Source organism: Dipodomys spectabilis, unplaced genomic scaffold (assembly GCF_019054845.1).
Source record: "Dipodomys spectabilis isolate Male_0828 unplaced genomic scaffold, ASM1905484v1 ptg000516l, whole genome shotgun sequence".
Taxonomy (NCBI): Eukaryota; Metazoa; Chordata; class Mammalia; order Rodentia; family Heteromyidae; genus Dipodomys; species Dipodomys spectabilis.
Window position 1 is genome coordinate 1,233,404 of NW_024871193.1, and position 6,037 is coordinate 1,239,440.

At 35.1% G+C, this 6,037-nt stretch overlaps 1 non-coding gene across 1 annotated transcript; it reads left to right on the forward strand.

The window, feature by feature from the left end:
• Positions 1 to 270: 270 nt before the first annotated feature.
• LOC122099498 lies at positions 271 to 376 on the forward strand. Its single transcript, XR_006145945.1, has one exon. It is a non-coding gene; the product is annotated as a U6 spliceosomal RNA (small nuclear RNA).
• The last annotated feature ends 5,661 nt before the right edge of the window (positions 377 to 6,037 follow it).

The window sequence follows — 6,037 nt, forward strand, 5'->3', positions numbered from 1 at the left end:
AAAATTTTTAACAAACCTTAACATTTGCTGCAATGATCATTATGACAGGTGCCTTGTGTAGAATAATTGAATTCCTCCTCCTACACATCTCATGAACAACAAATATCTGGAATTATTTTGTTTTTGGCATGTCAATATTGACTTTATTCTTAAATGTGTGCTTATGTAAGAAATACATGGTTGCAAAATTTCATAATTTTTTGAACTTACTTTTTGTTGAATTGTCTAGTTTAAGACAATCAATTACACTTTATATATAAAAAATGTTCTGTGCTCAATTTGGCTGCACATACACTAAAATTGGAACATACAGAAAAGATTAGCATGGTCCCTGCACAATGATGACACGCAAATTAATGAATCGTTCCATATTTTTACACCAACAGATGCTGGAAGGGATGTGGCCAGAAGGGAAGCCTAATGCACTCTTGATGGGAGTGTAAACTTGTTCATCAACTTTGGAAAGCGGTTTGGAGGTTCCTCAAAAGACTCCACATAGAGCACCCTTATTACACAGCAATCTCGCTTTTGGGCATTCACGCAAATGATCACAAACAAGTCCACACTAAAACTACCACCACAACAATGTTTAATGTAGCATTATTTGCCATAGCTAAGATACGGAACCAACCCCGATGCCCCTCAGTAGAAGAATGGATCAAGAAAATGTTCTGTGTGTGTGTGTGTGTGTGTGTGTGTGTGTGTGTGTGTGTGTGTGTCTGTGTGTCTGTGTATCTGTGTGTCTTTGTGTCTGTGTGTGTGTGAATGTACACTTACACAACCACTTTGGAAAGCAATCTGGTGAGTCCTCAGAAAGCTAATTATTGACCTTCCTTATGGCCCACTCATACCACTTCTAGGCATCTATCCTGAACAACAGGTACCAATATTCAAGGACACATGCACCTTCATGTTTATTGCAACATTGTTCACAATATCCAGGATATGAAAACAACCCATATGTCCCACCAGAGATGAATGGATCCAAAAACTGTGGTAACTATTCACAACGGAATATTTTCCAGCCATTAGAAAGACAAAATGATGGCATTAGCAGGGAAATCAATCAAGCTACAGGAAATCATGTTGAGCCAGGTAAGACAAAAGCAAAGAGACAAACAGCACATGGTCTCCATGGTAAGTGGATGTTAAATCCAAAATGTAAGGTGATACAACAAAATTAACAACACTTAAGAAACCAAGGACTTCCACTCATCTGGTCGAATCACTACTAAATATCCCCATTCTGCTGATTATATTTGCACACTGAGGGGAAACCAGGAAGACAACACTGGACTAGAGGGAATCAGGGAAAAACATACAACAGTGGGATCCATCAGCTGCACTGGACATTGACTAAAATGAACTAAGCAACTCAATGTCACTGAAGGGAAGGAGGGAATAAGTGGGAAAGAGGGAACAGCAGACGCTATGCAAAACAAAAGAAATATACATATTTCAAAACAAAAAACTAAACATATGGAAGAAATAACTCTATTGCAAAGCTCATAAAACTCCTAAGTGTTGTAGACCATGATAGACAATTTGCTCCATCAAAGTTAGAATGTGTTTGTGACTTTAACTAAGCATCACTATCCCACAATATTGTGAAATATGGGAAATTATGCAATCATTTAATCACAATAAAAACATTTGAAAAAATGTTGAAGGTGGAAAACTAAGTTGCTCTAAAAAACAAAAAAGGAAAATGTTCTGTGTGTATATGTGTGTACACACACACATATACTATATATATACATATATATGTGTATATATATTAATTCTATGCCTCCATCAGGAAGAATGACATTGCCCAATTTTTAGGAAATGGAAAGACTTGGAAAAAAATTATATTAACTGATGTAAGCCAAGTCCAAAAAAACATAGGTCCCTTGGTATCCCTTATTTGCAATGACTAGTATATGTCTGGGATAAGCAGAAAAGTTGAAAAGCTATGTGTGTATGACTACATAAGTAGATGTTAAGCTAAATGACCCCCAAGATAGAGACACAAGTGGTTTTTTTCTTTCTTGCTGTTGTTTCTCACATATTTATAATGTACAAAGTGATTTCTTTTTTGTTTTTTATGCGTTCCTCCCCAACAATATAACCCCTGTTTTCACTTTACTTGATGTTGGTGCACCTGCATCTTGTATATACACTTCTCTAATTTGGGGAAAGAAAGGGAAAAAACAACATGCTTAAATAGGAATACAGTTTGACTCATTGTATAACAATAGATGCACAAGACAATATTTTGAAGAACGAACTTTACAATTTAGGCTGGGGACATTGGGTGGGGCTTGGGGGTGTGAGGACTGTACTTGTGGAGATGGAAGGGAAGGAATGGTGGGGGAAAAACAAAGGAGGAGGTAACAATGCTTGATAGGAAATGTACTTATTACTTTGCTCATGTAACTATAACCACTCTGTACAGTATTTTTACAACAAAAAATGTATAAAAATGTTTTGAGATGGAAGAGTTTATTTTGCCTATTTTACCCAAATAATATCGTTAACAAATAAATTAATGCAAAACACTGATATGAAGATATTTTGAAAAAGTGAGTGTGTGTGCATTCCTGCTTGTTGGCATGCTCAGAATTTGAAATCAGATATTCAAGGTCTCGCTATGTCTTTCTCTCTAGATTAGTGAGCTACTATATGAGCTACATCTCCATTCCTGGTCCTTTGTTAGTTCATTAAAATTTTTGAAAAATAATCTCATGAATTTATTTAGCCCTGATTGGCTTCCAAACGTTATCCATAGGTCTCAGTCCCCTGATAGGTATCCTGAGTAGTTAGGATTACAGGTGTGACAAACCAGCACAAGGCTTTCAGAATAATTTTAAAAGTAGAAGAAAATTTACTTCACAGTGGCCTGTTTTATCATTTCCTAGTTTTAAAGCATTTTGGAGTGATTATGTGATTTTTTTCATTCTTGAATTCTTAAAATACAGTAAGTGATGATATTTAAAAGATTTAGTACTTTTTAAAAACGATACTGGAACTTTAAATAAAAAATAAAATAAAATATATGAGAGGAGCAATACAGGAGATGCGACTGGGGGAAATACTGTAGTATCATAGAGTAGAAGAGCTGTGGAAAGCAGTAATTTTACATTAACATAGCAAGTAATAAACTAGCATACAGCTTTTCAGCCTCATGTCAGTCATTAAAAAGTTTAAACAAAATGTATAATCAGCAAACCAATAGAGATAAAATAGAAAACTAAACAATTAAGATGAAGAAATGACTTGGACCAAGAATAACAAATGACACAATTAGGAAACAAATAACAAGCTGCTGGGCTGGGAAGGTGACTCAGTGGTAGAGTGCTTGCCGTGCATGCCTGAGGCCCTGGGTTTGATTCCTCAGCACCACATAAGCAAAAAGAAACAAGCCGGAAGTGGTGCTGTGTCTCAAGTTGTACAGCGATAGCCTTGAGCTTAAATGCTGAGGCAGAGCGCTCAGGCCCAGGGTTCAGGCCCCACTATCGGACCCAAAAATTAAAAAAAACAAACAAACAAAAAAAGCTAATAAGTTTAAAAATGATCGCCCTTAATACTATTGACTTGTTTAGATCACAATTTGTTAGAAGTATAATTCAAATCACAGTTTAATAGTATATCATTTTAATAATAGTTTACTTATTATTGATTTCTTAATATTGAATGTTTAATATATAATTTTAATTTCAGCAGCTATAGAAAAGAAGAAAGTGAAAATAATTTTAATAATATATTTATGAATTGTAAAATTGAGAAACATTAGAGTTTAAACAAATAACATATAATTATTGCTTCATTTCTGTAATTTAATGTAATAATTCAAAGTGTATTATACGCTTAGCACTCATCTTAACATCAAATAATAAATTATTGCACATGACTCTTGGTATTAGTTGGAAGGGTTCAGCCCTGTGGTAAAATTCATACCGCATAGTACACTCATATAGCTTAAATTGTGGAAATTTGATTTCTACATGCATGTTAAATTCTTGTCTAGGTGACATCTATAAAATTATTTACAATTATATACACGAGGACTATTTCAGATGATTCTTAAAAGTCATATTCATTAATTAAATTTTTATTATTTCATACTAAATTAATATTTACAGAGAGACTGAATATTTGTGTAGATGATGGTGTATGTGTGCCAGATTATATGTATTAAGGCTTATTTTATATTCCTGATATTGTTTCTAGAGTTGGATTTATTTGTCCATTATGAGTTAAGTGTATTATATTGGATATATGAAAGTAAACTGAATGTTTATTCCATTAATCCTTTGTCTAATCCCAATATAAATTATCCATGTGTTTAAAGTAATGAAAATAACAATACATAAAAGCAAGATAAATCAGTCTGTAGTAGACAAGTATTTACACCATTATTTTGAGATTTGGTCCTCTTTAACACTACAGAATATTCTTGGGAATATGTGTTCCATGCTGGCCACAACTGAAGATTATTACGGTTTGATCTATCATAAGAGAAGGAAGGAAGGGTAACCTTCCTTCCAAATGTCTGATCCCAGGAATGTGCTCTGCTTTGTGGTGCCTACTTGGAAATGAACATTTTTCACAGTCAACCTTGAAAAGCCATCTTGATAGATGACTTCTGTTAGTGGTTATAAAGCATTATTGATGGCTTTGCAAGGATGCCTGATTGCCTCATTTTGAGACAATTAACAGGAATTTAGTCAATTGTTCTTTGTATCTTTAGGAGAAAAACCCATTGACTCTAGGCCAGAGGATCACAGGGGCCCAGAGAAACTACTATCTTGAATAGTAATCCTAGACATCTAAAACAAAATACACACAGACACACACACACACACACACACACACACACACACACACACACACACACACACAGACACACACACAAACACTCCAGTAAGCACAGCCAGGCAGGGTTGCTATCATAGCCTACATGAAGTCAGGCAAAAAACAGAAGCTGAGAGTCATTTAGCTGATAACTAATATATTTTTTATGAGGCAGACTCAAATGAGACTCCAGAGAAAGGACAGAAAGACTGATCAGGGAGACTAAAATTGGTCACACAAAGATTGGAATGTAGAATTCCTTGTAGAACAAATAAATCATAGAATGCTTGTGCATGTAAGAACAAGACAGAAGACCAAATTCCAGAAATGCACATTTTCTTAGAAGTCAGCTTAATCAATTATAGTGCAAATCTTTGAACTCTTAAATATTTGACCACATGTGGGAGAAGGTTGAAAAGAAAGAAAATTTCATCATTCTATTAGGAAGTCCAATATCACATTAGGAAGTAATCAAGAACAGATTTGTAATAAAAAGCGAAAACAATTATTCCAAATGAGGGTTTCATTTCTTTTGATGTAAAAGTTCTTAAATTAGGTGCTGGCAAATATCATACAATTGATCCAGTCCCCCAGCTGAGTTAATATTGATTGCAGTATTACCACATGAAGGAAAAGAGAAAATTTACAAATGTCTGATGAAATGAGGTGAAGGTGATGTGTTCTAATAGTACTATCTGAGGTTTAGACACAGGTGAAGAGGTGGATTTTCTTTTCTAAAAATCGTGCCAGTGGCTCACAGCTGTAATCCTAGCTACTCAGGAAGCTGAGATCTGAGGACTACGGTTCAAAGCCAGCCTAGGCAAGAAAGACTATTATTTCCATTTAACCATCAGAAAACCAGAAGTGGCACTGTTGCTCAAGTGGTAGAGCACCCACCTTGAGTTGAAGAGTTCAGGGACAGTGCCCAAGTCCAGACTTCAAGCCCCTCGAACAGCAACAAGAAAAAAATCTCCTTTTTCATGGACTAGGTACATCTCTTCCTAACATTCAACAAAGGAGCCATTTTATCACCCACTACATTTAAGTCCTAATCTAGCTACTGCAAATATATTGATTTGGTGTCTTATATAAAATGGTTCATATTTGCAGAAACAAATACCAGCAGTGATAACTTTTTTCCAGTCCTTGAACTCTGGGCCTGAGCCCTGATCATGGTTATATTGGTAGCTTTCATGTGAGC